Source organism: Erpetoichthys calabaricus, chromosome 3 (assembly GCF_900747795.2).
Source record: "Erpetoichthys calabaricus chromosome 3, fErpCal1.3, whole genome shotgun sequence".
Lineage (NCBI taxonomy): Eukaryota > Metazoa > Chordata > Cladistia > Polypteriformes > Polypteridae > Erpetoichthys > Erpetoichthys calabaricus.
Genome location: NC_041396.2, coordinates 142,069,898 through 142,092,641, shown reverse-complemented (window position 1 = coordinate 142,092,641; position 22,744 = coordinate 142,069,898). Strand labels below are relative to the sequence as shown.

At 39.9% G+C, this 22,744-nt stretch overlaps 2 long non-coding RNA genes across 2 annotated transcripts in view; both read right to left on the bottom strand.

The window, feature by feature from the left end:
- The window catches only part of LOC114643367 (uncharacterized), a 59,181-nt gene that overhangs the window by 33,005 nt on the left and 3,432 nt on the right, over positions 1-22,744 (bottom strand). The window lies entirely within an intron of this gene.
- LOC127527170 (uncharacterized) lies at positions 15,288-20,135 on the bottom strand. Its single transcript, XR_007934472.1, has 2 exons — positions 20,094-20,135; positions 15,288-15,369 (listed from the first exon to the last, which is right to left on the bottom strand). It is a non-coding gene; the product is annotated as an uncharacterized LOC127527170 (long non-coding RNA).

Below are 22,744 nucleotides of genomic sequence, written 5' to 3'. Positions count from 1 at the left end.
ACAAAGAAAAAACAAAAGTGATCATAATTTTTTATTTGATTGCATGTGTTTTATACAGAAGCAGGACGTAACTAGACATTTAAACATTCTTGTTTAAAGATGCATAAACATGATACTTACCACCATAGTGTTGGTTTCTCTCACTGTCTGTCCAAAGTTGGCTCCCGCCTTAATTTTCGCTCCCTGATGCCAAAATGTGCTCCAGCTGTTTAATGCTATATAACTTATTCCTGAGGCCTGGGTGAATGAATGGGTAGGTGGAGGATCAAAGTGTTCAGAAGTGTTCAAAGCTAATCAAAAGGCAATCAGCATTATAGATCGTGGATTAAATATTATTCCACCTGCAGCAGATGCTTGCAAGATACTCTAAAAAAGGACATTCCCTACAAGCAGATATATTGCAGATGTTCCGAACATAATGACTAGGGACATTTGCCATTTGTCCAAAACCAGTTATGCCAATAATGATGGTGTGTGTGCAGTCTTTCTTTCTCAATAGCACTGAATGAAGCATCGAACCAGTCCTGGGCAGAGTAAAAGACCATCACTTTGCACACACATACACACACATACAAGACCCAATTTAGAGCCATTAGCCCAGCCTGCACACCTTTTGAATGGGGTTAGATCTGCTATCTCAGTTCTTGACTGGCACATGCATAATATGCATACATTTTCAATGTGTGGGCTTTCTTCAATTTTTCCCCTTTCAAAAGATGCCCTTAACCTGTCTGCTAACTTTGGACTAAACCCTTGTGAATGTGTTTTAGTAATGACACTCCAATGTTTGAGTAATGACACTTCATTAACACAGCAAGAGATATGGTGACTTCAATATGAACCCTGTCGAGAGTCGCTAAGGACAAAACTGATAACGAAACAAAACACTCTAACCCTTACATAAATAGCTAACCCTGAACTACACTTTGCTTATTTTTTATTTTATTGATTCTAATCAAAAGAAAATAACAATCCATACAATAATATCAAACTTAACAAACCAAAATTCAGCTCCCACCGAAAAGAAATAGAAGAGGGCCAACCAACAAAGCAAATCTTTAAAAACATCAAGGAAGGAAGAGAATGTTTTCCCCAGTGTTAAAGCTTATTCTAAAATTTTATTGATTAGATCCTACCATATTTTACAAAAGTTTTGAACCGATCCTCTGAGTGAGAATTTGATTTTTTTCCAATTTCAAATAGTATAGGACATCAGTTACCCACTGACTGAAAAGTGATGGGGTGGGATTCTTCCAGTTGAGCTATATAAGTCTACGTACCAACAGTGAAGTAAAGGCAATTACAGTTTGTTTGTCCTTCTCCACTTTAAGCCCATCTGGGAGTACACCAAATTCATTTTTTAATGGATTGTGACACCAAGGCTATCTGATAGACATTCACAGATTTTTGTTCAGAATTATGTTAATTTGGTGCACACCCAAAACATGTGGCTTAGTGAGGCTGGAGCTAGATTGCAACGTTCATAGGTGGAATCTTGCCCTGGAAATATTTTGGATAACTTTAAATAATATAAATGCACTCGATAAAAGATTTTAAGTTGATTTTAATTGCTTTAAGCTTGAGTGTATTCTGTGCATGGCTACCTTCCACTCCTTTTCTGAAATATTAAAGGAGAAATGCTTTCCCCATTGTACCCTGGAATTTTTGAAAGGAAGAGACTTTAAAATGTTTTTATAAATTGTATAGATGCTATCTGAGACTTCAAGACTGATCAATATAGATGGAAGATGAGGACAATTGGGCAGGTTCTGATTAGCAAACATTCTAACTTGAAAGTAGTGGAAAAACTGTATTGACGAGAAGTTAAATTTGAAGCTTAATTGCTCTTAAGATGCAAAAGAATTATCTGTGTACAAGTCTCTAAATGTTTCAATCTCAGACATTTTCCAAGCATTAAATACTGTGCATGTTTGACATGGTGGTAAAGAGTGGTTTCTAGGTACACTTAGTGCTATAGAACTGCATAAACCTCTGACACTCTCAGAATTATTACACGCTATAACCTCACGTCATAGTGAGAAAGTAGCTGGCCCTGATGGCTACCCAGTGGAATTTTATAAAAAAGTTTCAAATAAGTTAGATCCACTAGTATTAGCAACGTTTATAGAAGCTAAAAACAGCAAAATTGTACTTTTTGCCAAGCATTCATTTCCATTTTTCCTAAGAAAAATACGGACTTGCTACAATGTGCATCATACAGACCAAGCTCACTCCTGAATAATGACATTAAGATACTCTCCAAAGTTCTAACCAGAAGGAATGAGAAAGTGCTCCTTTCTGTAATATCACAAGACCAAACCAGATTTATTAAAGGCAGACACTTAGCTTCAACGTTTCTTTAATGTAATATTCTCAGCCATAAAATCTAACATCCCAGATATCTTACTATCTTTGGACGAAGAAAAAGAATTTGACATGGTTGAATGGGACTGCCTATTCACCATATTGCACAAATTTGGGTTCGGACCAAACATATGTACATGGATCAAACTACGCTATACTAGTCCAGAAGCCTCAGTTTATATTAACAACATTAAACAACAAAAAATGGAAGAAATTTCAATGCAATATAATATAATAAATGAAGTTAAAAAAAGAGGAAAAGGTGTCCAAAATGGAAATACAATGTATAGGTACAGTAAATGTTGGATTACAAATGGTCCAAGTTGCAAGTTCCAAGAAGAATCTTCTTTGCCTTGCCACAACACGGTATGACTCATGATCATGTTTCAAAAGGATGTTGGGATCTTTTTCTGCTTCATTCGTAGAGCTAAAAATGTAAAACTGACCTTCAATGGCCACTTTCACTTTGGCAGGGTACAAGAGGCTGTATCTGATTTCAGTTCCGTGTAGACGCTGTTTAATGCTGCAGTTTGCTGTGCGTTTAGCATTCGCTGCAGGGGAGAAATCTGGGAAAATTCTAATATAGTTGTTTTCAAATATAATCTCCTCTTTCAACCCGAGAAGGGACATGAAATTTTCTTTAGCCGGTACTTTGTCGAAACAAACAATCAGGCTTCTCGGTATTGAGGCATTCGATCCATGTATACGATAGGCTACTGAGATCTTGTGTCTGATTTGAAGTTCTCTCCCGTTATGTTAGAGAATAGCTCAGCTGTGAATTTCACAGGGTTTGGTCTTTCATGTTTTTGAGGGAGACCTTTGATTTTGATGTTGTCCCTTCTGTCTCCCAGAACAGCCAGTTTGTCTGCAAGCATTTTGCATTCTGATTTTGCAGTTGTTACTTTTTTTGTCAGCGGTGGATATTGATTGTTCAAATATTTCAATACAATAAATGTTTGCTCAACAGCTTCCAGCTGAGCAGCAAGTACTCTAATTTTACTCTCTGGCTTCCTCATATTTTCGTTTTTTTTTAGAATTTCTGTAAAAGCTGTAGTAAACTCAGTACTTAAACATTTCTCCAGGTCTTTTGTATCATGATGATGATTCTGTTTTTCTTGTTTAAGTCCTTTATTTCCTTTCTTTATATCCCATATACCCTTATTTATATCATTCTTCATATCATTTCAGATCAGAAAGTGCATTTCGTAGGCAGATAGCTATTGTCACATGGATGATTGATGACTTTAAGCCCCTTTAATATAATATAATTTATGAAAATATGTAAATACGAAACTATAAAAATATGATATATAAGCTATAAGCTCACGATACGTGGCTTTATTTTATAAACACTAGATTCAAAACTAATATTAAGAAATAAACATTTATCTTTTCTAGTAGTAAGAAAATAAATATACAATTATCTTGCCGGCATAACCGTTCATAGCCGTCCCTTTCTAAAAAACGATATAAGCTATTGACTCCCCCGCTTAATTTTATAAACACTAGAATCAAAACTAGAATCAAAACTAATAGTAAGAGAATAAATATACAATTATCTTGCCGGCATAGCCATTCATAGCCGTCCCTTTCTAAAAAACGATATAAGCTATTGACTCCCACGCTCTAAGTTATAAGCTCACGACACACCGCTTCATTTTATAAACACTAGATTCAAACACTAGTTCTCAAAATGCTGGGTTATTGCATGACATGGTGAATGAACTTAGTTATTCTATTTCGGCTCCCAAAATTGCCTACTCCACCACCCGATATTTTAATGAATTGGAATATATTAATTGGCAAAATCAAAACATGTTCCAAATGAATAATATAGTAGCGACCATGAGAGTTCCTTCACCTGTTACCATCTCCCATTGACTTTGACCAGCTTGACTGCCTTTTAGAAACCCCCGATGAAATGCAGACATTAAATAACTTGTTGGAAAATGTGAATGCTCAAATGGGTCATTGTTTAAGAAACACCGTGGGTTCTGTAAATGCTCAGCCTTTTGGGCCACCCACCCAGAACGCTGCCCCCTCTCACAGTATGGTTATATCAGTCTCAGCTACCCCTTTGGTTACATCTGTTTCAGTTATACCTTTTGTACCTTCTGCTCCAGTCTCCTCTGTCTCTGTTACTTCAGCTATAGCTAACCCTTCTGGGCCCTCTGCTACAGTCTTGCCCCCTGTTTCTATCCCTTCTGGGCCCTCTGCTTCAGCCCCAGTTGCTGACACCTCTTCTTCAGTCTTGTCCCCAGCTTCTATCCCTTCTAGGTCCTCTGCTTCAGCACCATTAGCTAACGTCTCTGCTTCAGTCTTGCCCTCTGCTTCAGTCCTGCCATCTGTTGCCAAGCCGTCTGCTTCAGTATCCTCCTCTGCCCCCTCTGCTTCAGTCTCGCACCCTGTAGCTACCACTTCTGGGTCCTCTGCTTCAGTATGCCCCTCTACCCCCTCTGCTTCAATCTTGCCCTCTGCTTCAGTCACTGCTTCCTCAGCTCCTATTGCACAGCCATTTGTGGCTACCCCTTCAGTCGTGCCAGTTATATCCGGTGGTTCTGTGGTATCTAAACCTTCACCCTCTTCTACTTCAGGCGTAACAGGCATGGCCGGGCCCTCTGCTGTCTCTAGTGATGATGGTCGGGGCATTTTTCAACAGATTGACAGACCTGCTTTTAATCATACTGAAATAAGACACCCCTTAAATTTCGCCGATGCCTATGAACTAGAGTCTTACGAGGAGGTGTTTAACAGTATTCATCAGACACTGCAAAGAATTCTGGATAGTTTTTCAGGTACTTTAAATCCGCAAGATGTTGTACAGTTAGAATTGCGTGCTGATTCCTTACCTATCAGCGTTTTTATACAGATGACTGGCTCTAATATTAATGACGATTTTCTTCAACAGATAGAGAATCTTCTTCAGAGTCACGCGAGTGTGTTAGCAGATGAGTCTCTGATGCTAGTCACACAGATTGTTCGGTCACCTAGCGGGGGCGCTAGTGGCGCTTGCAAGGCATCCGCTCTACTCAATCATGAAATAGTTAGAAAGAAAATGAGATCAGTAAAATCCGCCCCTGGGTGACTATTTAGGCGAGCTCACTAGTGAGTTAAATCCTGGTGATTATATTACAGAATTTGCATCAGGCGGTCCAAAGACGTACGGTTATAAAACGGCACAAGGCAAAACATGTATGAAGGTAAAAGGTATCACCATCAATCACAAAACCGGTAAAATTGTAAACCTCGAGTCACTAACCAATCTAGTTCAGAATTTTGTGACGTCTCATGAAGCCCCTCCTCAAGAGTCCTTCACAGTAAGTTCACGGTGAGCAGATCCGTCGAAATAAAAAACGTTTCACTTTAGAAAACAGACCACTCAGGAAGAAATTCAGAGTGGTGTATAACAAGAGGGTTCTCCTAAAAGATTACAACACAAGACCTTATGGCTACTAAAAGAGATTTTGGTGCACACCTTCAACACCCCTTCGCTAAAATTATCTCGGGGCCCTCTTGTTCAAAGAGGAATGGGCAAAACTGGCCAAGGATAGGTGTGCCAAGCTTGTGGCATCATATTCAAAAAGACTTGAGGCTGTAATTGCTACCAAAGGTGCTTCGACAAAGTATTGAGCAAAGGCTGTGAATACTTATGTACATGTGCTTTCTCAATTTTTTTATTTTTAATAAATTTGCAAAAATCTCAAGTAAACTTTTTTCACGTTGTCATTATGGGGTGTTGTGTGTAGAAATCTGAGGAAAAAAATGATGTTTTAATCCATTTTGGAATAAGGCTGTAACATAACAAAATGTGGAAAAAGTGATGTGCTGTGAATACTTTCCGGATGCACTGTATCTGACACTAGTTAAAAAGGTCGATAAAGAAACTAGCAGTCTGACGCTCGTATTATCAAAAGAAGAAAATGCCGAGGGGGACGCTAGAACAGTCAAGGTGTCTGAGGACAAGGTTTGGCAAGAGGTTTTGAGAAGCGCGCCTGTAAAAGCAAAGAAAAATGTTGAATTTGTTTTACATAAAATGTCCGTTAATCCCAATCACGCGTTTTGGAATAATCGTGGAGAGCTGTTGTTAGAAGTTAAACCTTTGGTCGGCTCCAACATGGTGGATTTGGTACATAATCTGACCGCTTCTCATACAATGCCTGAGCATAGGAGACCGCGTGGTTGGAAGGAATTTGTAAATGCCATGGCCGGTTTGAACATTCCATTTTCTGTCGTACCTAATGATGAAACGAGAGAACTCCTTGAAAGTTTTAAGCCACCCGCCGCCCCCCTCCCTGTTCATCAAACGGAAGTTAGCCCCTACCGACGGAAACCGAGAAAAAAAAGACTGGAATGGTTCGCTTATTAATTTGTAAAATTATTTGTTTATTAAATACAATTTTATCTCATTACAGAGTGTCGTCATCCTTTAACCGTCTATTGAAATATTTATAGGTCTCTGATCTTTGCACGCAAGGGTACTGATAAAAGCAGAGTCCCGGTGAAGGAAGCCAGGAGCGAACAAATTTAGAGACCATAGCGTCATTATTGTTCACGTCCTCAGAATACTTTTTTTTATCACAGAGGTGTACGGGAGACCTTTTCCTCTCTGATTCAGACAGAAGAGACAGTGTTGACCGCATTTGTCCGAGAACCAGCTTTGAAGTTGCAGTTTATTGTAAATGATTTGTCTACAGTTTTTTCTTAAGAAACAGTAAATGTCATTCGGGAAGTAGATAAAGTCCGGAGGATTTCCATAGGAATCAAAAAACTCTCCTTTTCCATCTTCTGTGAGGTAAATCCCCAGCCAGTGTTCTCCGGGTTGGGTTTGACGGTGAGTTTTCACTATAAACATGACCGGCACGCCGTTATTTTTTTCCGGTAGCTGGTCACACACCAGCACACCGTAGAAATATCTTTCGGTGTAGGGATCTTGGGACAGTAGTTCTGTTAATTGTTTTGTATTCATGGTGTTTATCAGTAGTCATACAGAACATTATGTTTCTGGTTGATTTTGATGATGTTGTCAAAGACCGCATATACTATTAGATTGACGGTCCGAGGGAGAGGGACGCGGAAGCATAATTCAAATCTCATATTTCCAGTTTTAACTAATGAAAAATGATCACTGCATTCTTGATCGGGGGTTAGATCAAAAGCGAAAAGAGTATATCCTTGCGAGAACTCTGAAAGGCTGATAGACAGAGCTTCCATCCATCCATTTTCCAACCCGCTATATTCCTAACTACAGGGTCACGGGGGTCTGCTGGAGCCAGTCCCAGCCAACACAAGGCACAAGGCAGGAACCAATCCTGGGCAGGGTGCCAACCCACCGCAGGACACACACACAAACACCAAGCACACACTAGGGCCAATTTAGAATCACCAATCCACCTAACCTGCATGTCTTTGGACTGTGGGAGGAAACCGGAGCGCCCGGAGGAAACCCACGCAGACACGGGGAGAACATGCAAACTCCACACAGGGAGGACCCGGGAAGCGAACCCAGGTCCCCAGATCTCCCAACTGCGAGGCAGCAGCGCTACCCACTGCGCCACCGTGCCGCTAGACCGAGCTTGATCCTTCAAATACTTACCAGTGGCCAATACCAGGTTATAATATTCTGTGGCACTGTTGCTGCTTACAAAGTCTGGTTGAAAAGGTTTGGCCGGAATCTGTTCACCGTCCATGTACAGAGCCAGGAACTCTACATCGTTGTGTTTGAAATTGAACGGGGGGAAAAGGCCTCATTATCCACCATGCCAATCACCACATACTTTGGTAGTTGACCCAGAAACAGGTTTTCTTGATTGCATACTCGGATTCCCGTGGGCATACTGAGTACTTTCATATTCACCCTTTCCACAGGGTATTTAGCATTGACTGATGTAAGGGCATGAGCGTGCCCTAATTTCACGGCAGGTGAAACTTTTACTTTTTTTACAAACAGGGAGGCTGATGTTATGATTATTTTGTAACATTCGGCATCACCAGACATTAAGCAGAATTCATCTTTGTTCCGAACCATTTTAATCTTCACGTCTATGCCATTCAATAGTAGTTTTTCCTGGAAAAAGAGATCTGTATGTATGTGCCCCAGAAGTTCAACAGTCCTGCTACCGGCTGTATAGGCGCTTCTGTTATTAAAACTGATGTTTTCTCCATCGGGATCTGTCTCTTCCAATTTGTTAAGTGTATTTTTGTAAAAAAGTGCTGTAGCAAACTGAGAATGAAGAGTCTCTTGGCTGTAATTTAGCAGGCCTTCTAAGACAGCTCTGTAAGGATAACAATTTGAACTCTGCAATATTAGGCGGTTCCCCAGGGTAACATCAACTTGCAAAAACAAACTGGCTATAGGGTAGTTGACAAATCCGACCTTTGCACCGGCAGGTATGTCAGTCCCATCAGCATTCACTATCTTTCCCCTTAGGTGTAGAAGAGTGTTATTCAAGTCAAGGTAATCTTCCCCATTTCCGGCTATGAGAAATTCTAGCGGAGCTACTTCAGAGAGGGCTGAGAGTGGTGGGACTTCAACATATATACTTTTATCTACACTCGTTTGAGTGAAAGGCACAGTAAACAGGTCCAGTTCAAATTTGACACATTCTTCGGACTGACATTCTGTGTACAAAAGCCATCTTCTCTTAAAAAATGTCTCTCTTCTTCTTTTTGCTTGCTTTAGTCTTGTTCCTCTTCTGACGACGTTTAGAAAATGCTGTAAAAATAGTGCGCCTTGCCTTTTTAGCTGGTGGTGCCTCACGCGACCCCGGTGGTCTCTTGCGTTTTGTCTTTCTCATTACCATCAAGCCCGCTCCCTCCTGCTTTTCTAGGACTCCACCTGCTGCACTGGATATAGCCCCTGTGATCACATCTTTTACAGTATTTTTAGCCGCGGGTTTGATATGTGGTTTTGCGATGTCAAAGCCTTTTTTCAGGAGAGGTAAAGCTCTTCTAAACAATCCTCGAAATATACTACTTCCAATCCCCCCACCATACATTAGAGGGGATCCAGAGGATCCCGGTAATCTGTTAACCGCTTGGGTCTGAGAATATTGGATGTAAGGTGTCGGATCCTGCTAAGACCTCATTGTTTCAGTCGTGCATACAATGCTTGACGGGTCTGAAATGCAACTTCGCTATCACCTTACCAAACTGAAATGGCACATTTTTGTTCTGGTCCGTCTTTATTTCAATAGTCACTGTGTCAAAATGATTCTTGCTGGCTGGGGCATAATGTGGTTTGTCGTATGTGATGGTTGTAATTTTATTCGCCTGATCCTCTATATGAACGCACCTCAAAAGGGGTACGTAGCTGTCTCCGACTCTCTGATGAGATACCATATCCCCGTACACGTACGACGTGTAAAAGCCAGCCCTGATGTCGGCGGGGAAAGGAGCCTTGTAAGTTAACCCCCGAGTCTGATCAGGATGCGCCCCTAATATTCCACCCAGCTGTCCTTTTAAGTGTATAGTTTCATCCTTGTCACCTGGTACCACATAGACTCTTCTTTCCACAGCATTATAACTGAATTTCGCAGGGCTCTCAGAAGGGACAGATCCAGCTGCAACATCTGTCAAAGTGGGTAGGCTTAAGGTTGTCGAATTCATAAAAGACAGTAGGTCGTGAATACCTTCGTAATATCCGCATGGAATATAGTAATATTTTTTTACCTCCGGAGCTGAAACATAGAATTCGTTATCCGGTTTGTCTATGGTGTTCCACGTATATGGGTACTGAATTTCTGCTAGACCAACTTCCCAAGAACCTTCTAATTCTATGGGTTTAGCAAGCTTCGTAGTGAAATTGGAAATTGTGTTGTTAGGGAAAATGTCTGAGGATGCGTTGCTTGGTAGAGTAACAAAAAAAACTTTTGTGCTCCATCGTATACCGCTAGAGAATGATGAGTCGATTAGCAGCGTTCTAGATTTTATTGAACATCTTGGGCTTAGCTCTCTAATATCCAGCTGTTAATTTTTTCTGGCCAGCCAAGCCATTTGACTAAAATGAGTCGTTTTTTATTCTTAACTTTCCTAGCCAGTATTTTTTCTATCCTGTAAACATCTGTGGTTTTGACTTTAATTTTCTGTAATTCAGGATAGTAAAAGGATCCTACGATCTCTTCACCATTGTAGTCTTTCAGTTTGTACACCACCGGTGCCCTAGGTACAAGTTCAGATACGGTAAAGATTTCATCTGAAAATGTTTGTTCATAACCTTTCTCAAAAGGATGTCTGGTTTTAGACACCCTAACTGTATCTCCTACTTTGAACTTAAACAATGGCGGACCCGAGGGGTTGGCTACGCCGTATAAGTTTTTGAAAACTTTCCAGGAATTTAACGTGTTTACATCGGAAGGAGCCATTTTTATGCTTCGATGATAACTTTTGTTGTAAGAGTATACTAGATCCGGCAATTTATCGATGTAGGTTCTCGTATTATACGCACTGAAATATTTCCACATTTTAGATTTTAGTGTGCGGTTAAATCTCTCCACCACGGAGGCCTTTAATTCGTTTCCTGTGGTGAAATGTTGTATTCTGATCTTCGTTAACAGCTTTTGAAAATCTCGGTTTGAAAAACTCTTTCCTCTTATCAGTCTGGAGCTTCTTTGGAGTTCGCCCGGCGCTCAGAACGTCATGGAAGGCCGTTGTCACTTCCTTACCCGTTTTGTTCTTCATGGGCCGTACCCACGTGTACTTAGAAAGTACATCGATACAGGTTAACAAATATTTATAACCCCGGTTATGCTCGGACACATTTGTCATGTCCGCTAAATCCATCTGCCATTGCGAGTCTATATCGGATACATAAACGTTATTTCTCCTAAAATGCCTTCTAGCGGGTTTGTGAATTATATAAGCATATTGACCGGATAACCAATCCGACACCTGTTGGTCATTACTTTTCTGACCCGAAACCTCAAGAGCTCTTTTCAAAGAGTCTTTTCCCCCAAAGCTGCCAGGATTTGTCGGGTTATAATAAACTTTTTTCATGTAACCCTCCATCATCGACAGTGAAAGAAAAATGTCAATGTTTTAAAAATCAAATGAGGCTTTATTGTTAATTTTCAAAACAGAATTATTAAAAACATTATTAAAACAGCATGATTAAAAACATTATTAAAATTTCAAAACAGCATGATTAAAAACATTATTAAATTTCAAAACAGCATGATTAAAAACATTATTAAAACATTTTATAGCACAGGCACATTGATTTTAGACACTTCATCTGATTTTTCTATGTCGTATTCCTCGTAAAACCCCAAAGGTGCATCGGTCATGTCAGGTACAGAAAAATGCGTTTTAGAGAAAGCATCGGCTATTTCATGTAGTTTTGAGTAAGAGGGATTGACCATGTTGTGAAAGGCTTGTACAATATCCTCGTTAATAGAATGTTCATTTTCCAGATCATCGACAGCATTTTGAACAAATGAATGAACCTTGTGAAAAGGCGGAAAGATGTTGAAGCAACCCAGAGTCTTTATGACCAGGTTCCTGAGCCACAGTTTGCGGAAAACAGTCAGAACCTCTTGAAAGCGGCCAACCTGATATACAGAGTCAGGCTCAAACAGACACGTATGCTGCGTCTGGCTGGGGTGATCTATGAAACAACCTTGACAGGTGCTTTTTAGGTCCCGATCGACTATTATGTCCAGCAGAGCCGCAATCAAACTCTTGATCAGTTTCAAAGTCTTTCAAAGTGTTTCACCCAGGGGCCCGTCAGTTTGTTCAAGGTCCATGCCCTCATAATCAGCATCCTGGGACAATGTCTTCCAAGTGGACAGAGCCTCTACCAGTTCGTCCACAGCCTCTTCTTGCCGCATGGCCTGCATGGCTGTCTCCTCAGCACCCGTTAGGCTCCCAAGAGCATCCTCAGCAGGGACAAAAAGGTCAGGTACTGTATGGTTCTCCAGGAGACTGTCCAGCCAATACATATCATCAGGGGCAGGTAACTTAGGCTGAGGCCAATAGATCTGGTCAGTTGAGGGCATCAGAAGATCTGGCCAAGACGGCGGGTCTGAAGGAGAGTTGTTAGGAGCAAAGTACCTGGAGTTAGGTACGTTGTCGTTAGGGCCAAAACAGGCAATCGGTGGGCGCTGTCTGTTCCATAGACCAACATGCCTGATCAGGAACATAGCCGGCGGGGTGCTGGTTGTTACCCGACCAAAACACATCGTTGGTTGTCAGCATCTGGTCTGCAGCAGAGTAGTGGTGTTGTAGGTTAGTATCGATCATCATCATCTCGTCTGGAGTAGAGTAGGCAGTGTTGGCTTGAGGGTTAGCCAGTCAAAACAGGTAGTCAGCAGCGGACGTATGTTCCATACCACCGGAGCTCGGTTCTTCGGAGCGCATCAAAGTGTTGAGGACTTCTGCCACCTCAGAGGCCGAGAGAACAGGGAGATGACCGGCCCTGCTAGCACCAGCTTCGGTAGGGTAGTTAGTTGAGGACATCTCGATAGTGTTTTAGGTTAATGTAGTCTATGAAAAAGACCTCTGTATTTATCTCTACTCACTTAGGGGGCGGTTGTCTCCCAATTTTCTTCCTCCTCCTCCGAGCATGAATTATTCAACAGGCTAAACTCCTCCTCCAATTTTCTTTTAATTCTTTTCATTTGGTCGGACAGTTTTCCTTGATAAATAGCCTCATCAATATTTGGAATAAGAGCTTTAAAAAAAGTCCAGTCTTTTACAGAAAAATGAATTTCACTCACTCGTTCCTTTATCTCATTTTCTTGATCTTCTTCCCCCTCTTCGTGACTGGCCTCTTTATATTTGGGAAGGACAAGCTCCTTCATGGAAACCGCTACCGTGAGCTGTCCCTCAGCATTTCTTTTTACCTCTACCCGGCTCAAAGCACAGTTAAAATCGTAACAGGCCGTGCTGAAGCGTGGTTCCTGTAATTCAGTCCTTCTGGACACCCTGTTTGCTTTCTGTTTCTTAGGAGCGTTCACAAGACCGTCCATTCTGTTTGCTTTTGTGTGTCGTGGCGTTTTCACTAAATGACTAGAATTTTATACAACTCTTTCGTCTCCTCCCACAGTCGGGGGTGAGCGATACGCCTCACCCCTAACCCTATAGGCGGTTAGAGATATAAAGGCGTACCTCGGGGGTGTGAGTATTGTTAATGGGGTGTGACCCACCCTAAAAGGCGGGGTTTAGAGATGATCAATTATGACGGTGGTCCAACCCCCAGGGGCGGGGTATATTTAATATTTTTATAGTTTCATAGTTACATATTTTTATATTTTCATATTTGTATTTTGTCATATTTTCATAAATCATATTTTTATATTTTGGGGCGTGGCTTAAAGTCATCCATCTTGTTTTGGGGCGGGGCTTAAAGTCCTCAATCATCCATGTGACAATAGCTATCTGTATAACTACTGTTGTGAGTCTGGTTTGGGTTGATGCTGCTGGCTCATGGTGGATATTAGCTGCAGTTGACAGTGGGGATAAATGAGCCATGCTCAGTTCCAGTAATCCTCCTGGAATCACAAAATTGGATCTTTTCTAGCACTGCTATATCCTTTTTGTAGCCTGGAGACCAAAATTGCACACAGTACTCCAGATGAGGCCTCACCAGTGCGTTATAAATCTTGAACATAACCTCCTTGTTTGACTTCTTAATGGCTTCTGAAATAGGTAAATGATAGTAAAGAAGGGTGAAATAACACAGTTGCTAACGGAGCTCAACCCTAGATGTTCGTGGGACCAATTCTCTCACACTTTGCTTATTTTTAAATGTAATTTTATCTTGTGTGTATAAAATAATAACTTGTTTGTGCAAGATATTATATTCTATCTACCACACAGCAACTCATACTGTACATAGAAGAATGGAGAAGGACATTACAAGATATTATGCTGTACTTAGGAGACAGGAAACTGATTTATACCTCACAACTGTCTTTTTTCTTTGCAAATTTGTAAAAAAATCAATTATATTCAATTTTATAATCATTTTCTATCACCCACATCATGCAGGTATAGTGATGGCAACAAAGAGGAACTATTTGATTGATATTTCAGTAAACCAATAAACCAACTCACCCCAATGATTGGCTCAATTAAAAGATATGAAAAATACCCGATGAGCAATACTCAGAACTGATCAACTCCTGAGTAGTGATGAGTAATGGTGACAAGCGACTAATGAGTAGTGATGTGTGACAAGTGAAGAATGACTCCCGATACATAATAAGGAGTAATAGTGATGTTTGATGACTGGAGAAGTGGAAATCGACTATGTTCTGAAATGGATACTGTACCATACACATAGACAATAGTAAAGTCGTTGTTATAAGCTATGTCTACTGGCCATATTAGACCAAAAGAGTTGAAGAAATCAGTGCACAATACAACAATGTGTCTGACTAGAATATCCTTAGAGATGTGTATATGTAAATTTGGCAGTTAAAAGTTGCATATTATTTTTTACTATCTGCGGATTACCTGTGTTAGGTTGAAATTGAGATGATCTTAAAAAGCAAATTAATGGTGGACACTTGCCGACGTTCATAATATGCCACAATCACAACAGGGAGCAATGTGTGTGTCACAGACTGTTTTGACATATGATTTTATATACCAGTGTTCATTTTCTTTGAATTTATGCTGTTTTCTGTCTTGTATTGTCCGCATCATCGCTGAATGATTTTAGATGTAATAGTCCGAGGATCATACAACAGGTATAGGGTGGTAGTGATGAGTATTCACTTTTAATGTTTAATATTTGTGAAACTTTGTGTTGAGCAACACATCCGTTTCTCAAAATCTGCCATAGTCTTGTTAACAATAACAGTATATCAAACCTATGCACTTTATTTCATATAATAATTTATTCATGACTAAGTATGTCATTATTCTGAGAAATTAAATCTCATGCACACTAAGTAACAAGAAACAAAACATGATGGCAAGTGTTTGGCATGCTGATTTTATTTCAAATGATTACAGAGTTTTAATATGCTGAATGAAATGTATCTTCAGTTTGCTTCCAAGTACCTGAAAAGAAATGACATACAGCAGAAAGTTAATAAAGAAGAAAATATTTTTTGATACATTTTTGATTAGTCACTGCCAACAGATATATGCTTTATGCTGTATGTGTTTTAGTCCAGTCGTTGTCTGCGTGGAGTCTGGATGTGTGGATACTCTACTTTTACTTCCATGCCAAAGATGGGTGTTTTGGATTAATTGTAAATTCTAATTCTCTGACATTTTTCCAGTTAACCAAGGTTGAGGTTTTCAGAAACATTTTAAATTTTTCTTTTGTGTAGTATTAGCTATGTAATTTGATTTTCTATTCACGTAGTAATTTCCTTTTGCCTTGCACTCGAAACAGGTGAGGGGACACTGGTGCACTGATGTTGTTGCCGCTCCTCCCTGTTAACAACACTTTTCAGAAAATTCACCTTAATTCTACACTTTCTTACGCTTGTTTTATTTTGTTTATTGTACGTATAGTTCGTGGATACAGCTGACTCGAATTGTATGGATCTGGCTTAATTTTTACAGATTTTATGGACTCTACTTTGACTGGGAACAGCTGAGTCTGTGGATCACGGGACGAGAACCTACGAACATTTCTTTGTACCTGGCAATCTAGGACCTCGGGATGATCTGTCTCCGTGATTATATTAAATTCGCTATGCTGATCTGCTCCCGTTTCATCTTACAGTACTCTACGACTGGAAATTGATCTGATTTTCATATTAACCTGGCTTTTGGCTCCGGGGCGATCACGCCTGAAATTACCAAGCGTTACTCCTTGTGGCTGTGTATTGGAACCTCCAAATCCTGCTACCTCCTCCTGCTATGCTTTCTGCTGCTTTGCTATCGCCGCTCACCTACACTACCACACCCGCCTTTCCTACCGGTTCCGCTGTGCTGTGCTGCTTCTCCAGTGCTATTCAGATAAGTATTGCCCAGTATCATGCTAAAATACTCTCATGACAAACTCCTTCTTATTAAACAGTTTGTCCAGAGCAAATGGTCTGACTGGAGCATTCTAAAAGACGCCGGTATTTTGCAACGCCCGAAATATATACATCGCGGGTCAGGTCGCCGCCACCGCCGGGCTGCGAATGAAAAGACCACCGGCAGCATTTGCTCAGGAATACGCCGTCTTTCTCATGACCCTGGAAATAGAAGTGTCAGTGTGCCAAATTTACATTATGTGGAATTAAACCCTGATCGCGGCTCTGTGCAAAAAGAAGCCTCGTTAACTAACATTGCACTATTTAACTCGAGGTCTCTTAATGGCAAAGCATTGGTGCTGTAAGAACTCATCACTGACACCAAACTTGATATTCTGTGTTTAACGGAGACTTGGCAAAAACCAAACAAATTTGCGTCTCTCACAGAGGCGACTCCAATTGGTTTCACTTTCCACACAGAGCCTCACAGCTCAAGACAAGGCGGTGGGCTTGCAGTAATTGTCAGAGCAGACTTAAACATTAAACAAATCCCGATTGACTGTCCATTGTCTTTTGAGTGCCTGGCTCTTAAACTAATAACGAAATCAGGTCCTGTCTCACTCATTGTTGTTTATCGTCCCCCAAAATACAATGCATCCTTCTTATCCGATCTGATTGAACTTTTGACCCACCTAAGCTCTTACTCTCAGAGAATTATCCTTCTTGGTGATTTCAACATCCACATTGACATCCCCACATCTAAACTGAGGAATGAATTCCTATCCTTACTGGACTGTTTTGACTTGACACAACATGTTGATTTTCCAACCCACTCTGGCAGTCATATATTGTATCTGATCTGCACTTCTGGACTATCTGTTGCCAACATTTACAGCACTGATTTGGGACTCTCTGACCATAAAGCAGTATTTTTCACTGTTTCACTGCCTTTCCCTCCTCTTACCTGTAAACGACAAATTTCTTACAGAAACCTTAAAAATATCTGTCCCTCTATCTTTTCTGGATCCATTTCTGATCTTTAACTGTCTTCACCTATTCCATCAACACTAGATAGTCTTGTTGACCACTATAACTCAGCCCTTCATTCAGCATTAGATAAAACAGCTCCTTTAAAACATAAGGAGGTTTCCTTTAAACGCTCAGCTCCTTGGTATAACTCAGAATTGCGATCTATGAAAGCAGCTGGCCGACGCCTTGAGAGAATGTCACGTAAGACTGGCCTCACCGTGCACATCCAGGCTTTCTCTGACCACCAAAGAGCTTATAGAGAAGCACTAACTTCTGCCAAGAACACCCATTACGGCAGAATAATAGAAAGTGGCCATGATAACCCAAGGGTTCTGTTCTCTGTAGTTAATAAACTACTCGAACCCGCATCTGGCCCAACTACCTCTTCTACTGAAGTCTGTGAGGAATTCCTCCACTTTTTCCGTAACAAAATTAAAGATCTAAATAATTCAACTAACATAAATACATCATCTGTTTATATCTCTCCCTGTTTTCCCACTCCATCCAGCTCCTTCTCTAAGTTCTCACCAGTCACATCTGCGTCTGTTAATAACCTGCTTTGTAAGATGAGGCCAACTACTTGTGTACTGGACCCCATCCCCACCACACTACTTAAATCCTGCCTTCATGCCATAATCCCGACTGTTACAACAATAATAAACTCATCCCTTGACAATGGCTCTGTGCCGCTCACTTTTAAAATTGCTTCTGTAACCTCAATGTTAAAAAAGTCTGGTCTTGATGCTGACAATCTTAACAATTTCTGGCCTATTTCCCACTTACCTTTCCTGTCAAAAGTTCTTGAGCGTGTTGTAGCTTCCCAGCTCACCAATTACCTAACCTCTAATACTTTGATGAAACCCTTTCAGTCTGGTTTCAGGGCGCTGCACAGCTGTGAAACTGCTCTGCTACGGGTAACCAATGATTTGCTTATGGCAGCAGACTCTGGACAAACCAGCATATTAATTCTGTTAGACCTCAGTGCAGCATTTGACACTGTCAGACATGACATCCTACTGTCCAGAATGGAGAACATGCTGGGTATCTCTGGCACTGCCCTCCAGTGGTTCAAGTCCTATGTGACTGATAGGCAAGAGTTTGTTAGTCTTGGCAAGAGCAGATCCAGCTCAGCGCCAGTCACACAAGGAGTCCCTCAAGGCTCTGTCCTCGGTCCTCTGCTTTTCTGTATTTACATGCTTCCCCTTGGCCATATTATCCGTAGCTATGGACTGGGTTATCATTTTTATGCAGATGATACTCAACTCTATTTCAATGTTAAAAGTGGAACTTCATCAGAGCTTTCTCAGCTCACAACCTGCCTTAGTGAAATTAAAAACTGGATGGAGCAGAACTCTTTAAAATTAAATTGCAATAAAACTGAACTCCTGCAAATTGGGACTAAAATGCAACTTAATAAAATGAGCTCCTTCCCAGTCCATCTTGGCGGTGATCTCATCAGACCTACCCCTAATTTAAAAAATCTTGGTGTCATTTTTGATTCCTCCCTCTCTTATTCCACCCACATAAATCACATTAAGAAACTTTCTTACTTTCACCTCCGTAAAATATCCCGTGTTCGCTCCTTCCTCTCCTTTTCTAACGCTGAGAAACTTGTCCATGCTTTTATCACATCCCGCATCGATTATTGTAATTCCCTACTGGCAGGTGCCCCTTCTAATCTTCTATCACAGCTCCAGCTTATTCAAAACTCAGCTGCAAGAGTCCTTACTCGAACCAGCAGCAGTGAGCACATCACACCCATCCTGCTCCGTCTCCACTGGCTCCCTGTGTCTTACAGAATCGAATATAAAATCCTACTAATAACTTACAAAGCCTTAAATAACCTCGCGCCAAACTACATCAGTGACCTTCTCCATCACTATGTGCCTGCCCGCCCACTAAGGTCCTCTGATTCTGGCAATCTTGTTGTACCCCACACTAATCTACACTCCATGGGTGACAGGGCCTTCAGCTGTATAGCGCCCAGACTCTGGAATGACCTACCGAAATTAATCAGGTCAGCTGACTCCATGAATTCTTTTAAAAAACAACTCAAAACTCATCTGTTCAGGAAGGCTTTTAGCTCTACTTGACTTTATTACCCTTCTCTCAGTGTACTTCTCTGTCAAGATGCTCATGTAACCTGTGTGTGTGTGTGCTAGACCATCAATTATGTTGTCTGTTTCTTTTTTTTCAGAATTCACTGTCTTAATCTTCTTTATTTATTTATCTGGTTTGTACAATGCTATATACTGTATACACTGCCGTTCTTTATTATATTCTGTAAGTGCCTTGAGCATGGGAAAGGCGCTATATAAATAAAATGTATTATTATTATTATTATTATTATAAATAATAGCTATTGGGTGGCAAATCAAAATTCTCCTGCCTTTCCTCCCTCTAAGAAATATGGCCATGTGAGGGTTTTAATTCTGATGTTTGTTTCATGTTTGGAATTGGGTTTGGCATTTTTACTACAATCATGTTTTTCTTCAATGAACCCAGTCCCATTTCTGTGATTGTCATGCTGTTGACATCACAGGAACTGATGACATAAATATGATGGTAATCTCACACTGATTATCCCTGGGGAGTACAACTCTCCTTTGCTTTTCTTATCAGGTATTACCTTTAAAACCAAGTAAGCCCTAGCAGTACAATTTTGTGTTCTGGTTATTTGTCTTTCAGTTTCGTCTTGCCGTTACAATAATTATTTTTAAACTAATTCTAAGAATTTTAATTTAATATTTTCAACTTATCAAAAATTATTTTCCCACTTACTCAAGCTAAATTAGATTCTTTCCATCATTGTTATTGTCCACTGCAAGAAAAAAAAAATTATATATATTTAGTGCAGATCAAAAGAAACATATTGAGTTTGTCATTTTAATTTAAATCTAACCAAAAAAATTATCAACTTCAAAACATACTGCAAGCTTTTAATGTGTTTAAACATCCGTGGTTGCTGGTGGAGACCACAGTATTGCAGCTTTCTGTTTGAAAAATGGAAACTAAGCCCATAATTCTTTGACAAACCAAGGCTGCAAATAATGAAGTAAGAACTGTCCACTTACCTCTGAGGTGAGTCAATTGACTTTGGCTATGAAAAGAAACAAAGATGAATTTTGTATAATGCTAAACTATTTGGTCATTATATATGTTTTCCTATAAATGTAATGAAAACCAGGAGCTTCCCTTTGGCAAAATTAATGTGAATATTCGATAAGTTGTAGTAATGACAAATATCAAGAAAAAGAGAGCATAGCATTTTTCAAAACTCTGAATCGTTTTTCCAAAGAATTATTTGAATGTCACACATGTGTGCTTGGGAGGCAGTCAAAGTGTTCAAACTGGGGCACTGAGATGCAAGACCAGGGGTTGGCGTCAAGTATTAATGCCTTTCTCCTCTTTCTACAGAACCTTTGAAGAAAAGTCCACCTAAACCAATCACTTCCGCCTGCTCCTGACCTCACTTTGGCCCCCGGTGATGACATCATTGCCAGCACCTTCAGATGACCTCACACCACTTCTTTCCTAAAAACATGTCCTTCCTCTTCATCTGCTATAAAAGCCTGCTGTTTTCCCTAGCAATCAGTCTCTATTGATTACTCACCATTCTGCATAATTTATGGGGTGGATCCCCAATTCAGGCGAGCTTTATGGTACATGAACTTTGTACGTTCACACAACGAGCTACCATACATTTGCCTGAGACAGGTTCCAGCCTGTCCCACTGAGTTTGTGCCACAGCTGCTCTCGACTACACATCCATCTCGGACAAGATACGACCTGTCCGAGCCAAATTAACTGACGATTCTGCAAGTTCACCAATATAGCAAATCTGCTAGGGAGTCTTCAAGTTCTTTTTTGTCCCAAAGTCCACATGCAGCTAGTATAATCTAAAATTAGATTAGGTAAACTTTATTAATCCCTAGGGGAAATACAATAATATAATATCACCTTGTTTTATCCAGTTCATGGTTGTATGGTGATGTTGCTCTTCAAAGCAATGATGAACAGAGTAATGTATAGTCGCACTGACTCCCACACTCAAACACTTACAGTACCAATTAACCTAACTCTGCTTCTAATTTAGAAGGAAAACTGGATTTCTCAATGAAAAACACAAGGGGGAAACTTGCATATTTCATACGAACAGTCCTTGTACTTGGACTGAAACTTTGGAGCTACGAGCTATCAGTTCAAACAAGTACATCATTGTGCTACCCTCTATGAGATTATGTGAGGTATTTTCCCCTTTTATGGATGGGTTAATTTTAAATTCAATATTTTTGGTAACTATTTAGTTTTGCCAAGATGTTTCACACATTTGTTGACTTAGTTTATTTATTAAGGAGATTTTCTTCTTTGCTCTAATCCTTGTTTTGTTATTTGGATTTCATTTTGGGGTTTAGGATGATGGAACAGAGGTAGTGAGTACCCCTGGTGAGCTGATTTGTGTCTTTTATTAAGTAAAATGAAGTAATATCTCTTAATAGATTTTAATCCATTTCTTATTCATCATGGTACCAGAGATGGGAGACGTTTAGCATTTTAGTCAGACATGCAAATAAGAATTTCATGTATACACATATGTTTACTCCATTTTCTCCTAAAGAAAGCACAAATCAACTTAGCTGTTGTACCCTAGTTTCCATATCACTTGCTCAGTGGCATATTTATGTGTTAATAATTAGCCTACAGGGAGTGATTGTAGATGTATATGTGTGGTATAGTATATTATGAATTCTTTGTGATTTTGTACAATAAATAAAGGTTAGAAAACTAGGAATGATATCAGTATATATTAGTCTATGTACAGTATAATTGACATTGGTAAGCAATGGAATAAGAGTAAATGTAATGCATTACCATTATGAGCTTCTTAATTGCCTGAAAGATAAAATATTAAACAAAATAATCATTACTTCTCTTTTAATATCAGCAATCTGTATTCTGTTCAGTAGGGTTAGGGTTAGGGTTTAAAACATTTTTTAGACTAAATGAATAAATGACATATGCAAAGACTGAACATTACCAATTGAAAATGTGTCCCTTTTATGTTCATTCCCTCATACTTGATTGTCTCTCACATTAGCTTTCTTGTGTTATAAATGTGTTAGTGATGGCTCAGTGGAGTCCATTAATTTTTTCCCGGTTTTAATTCTTTTTTCTGTGTGATTTACTCTCCTCATTGTATCCTTTGAATGCTATATTATAAACATTTAGATAGTAGACATCATCTTTTGACACAATTTTGTCAGTGTTCTTTCTGAGCTCCTCACACAGGACAGTAAACTAGTAAATGCAGTAAAGCAATTAGATCAAGTCTTTTCTAGTGAAGTCATTTAACTCATCCATTCTTCCAGACCCCCTTTTTGCTCTCGAGGATCGGGGGAAGCTGGCACCTATCTTTTGTTCCAAAATACTAA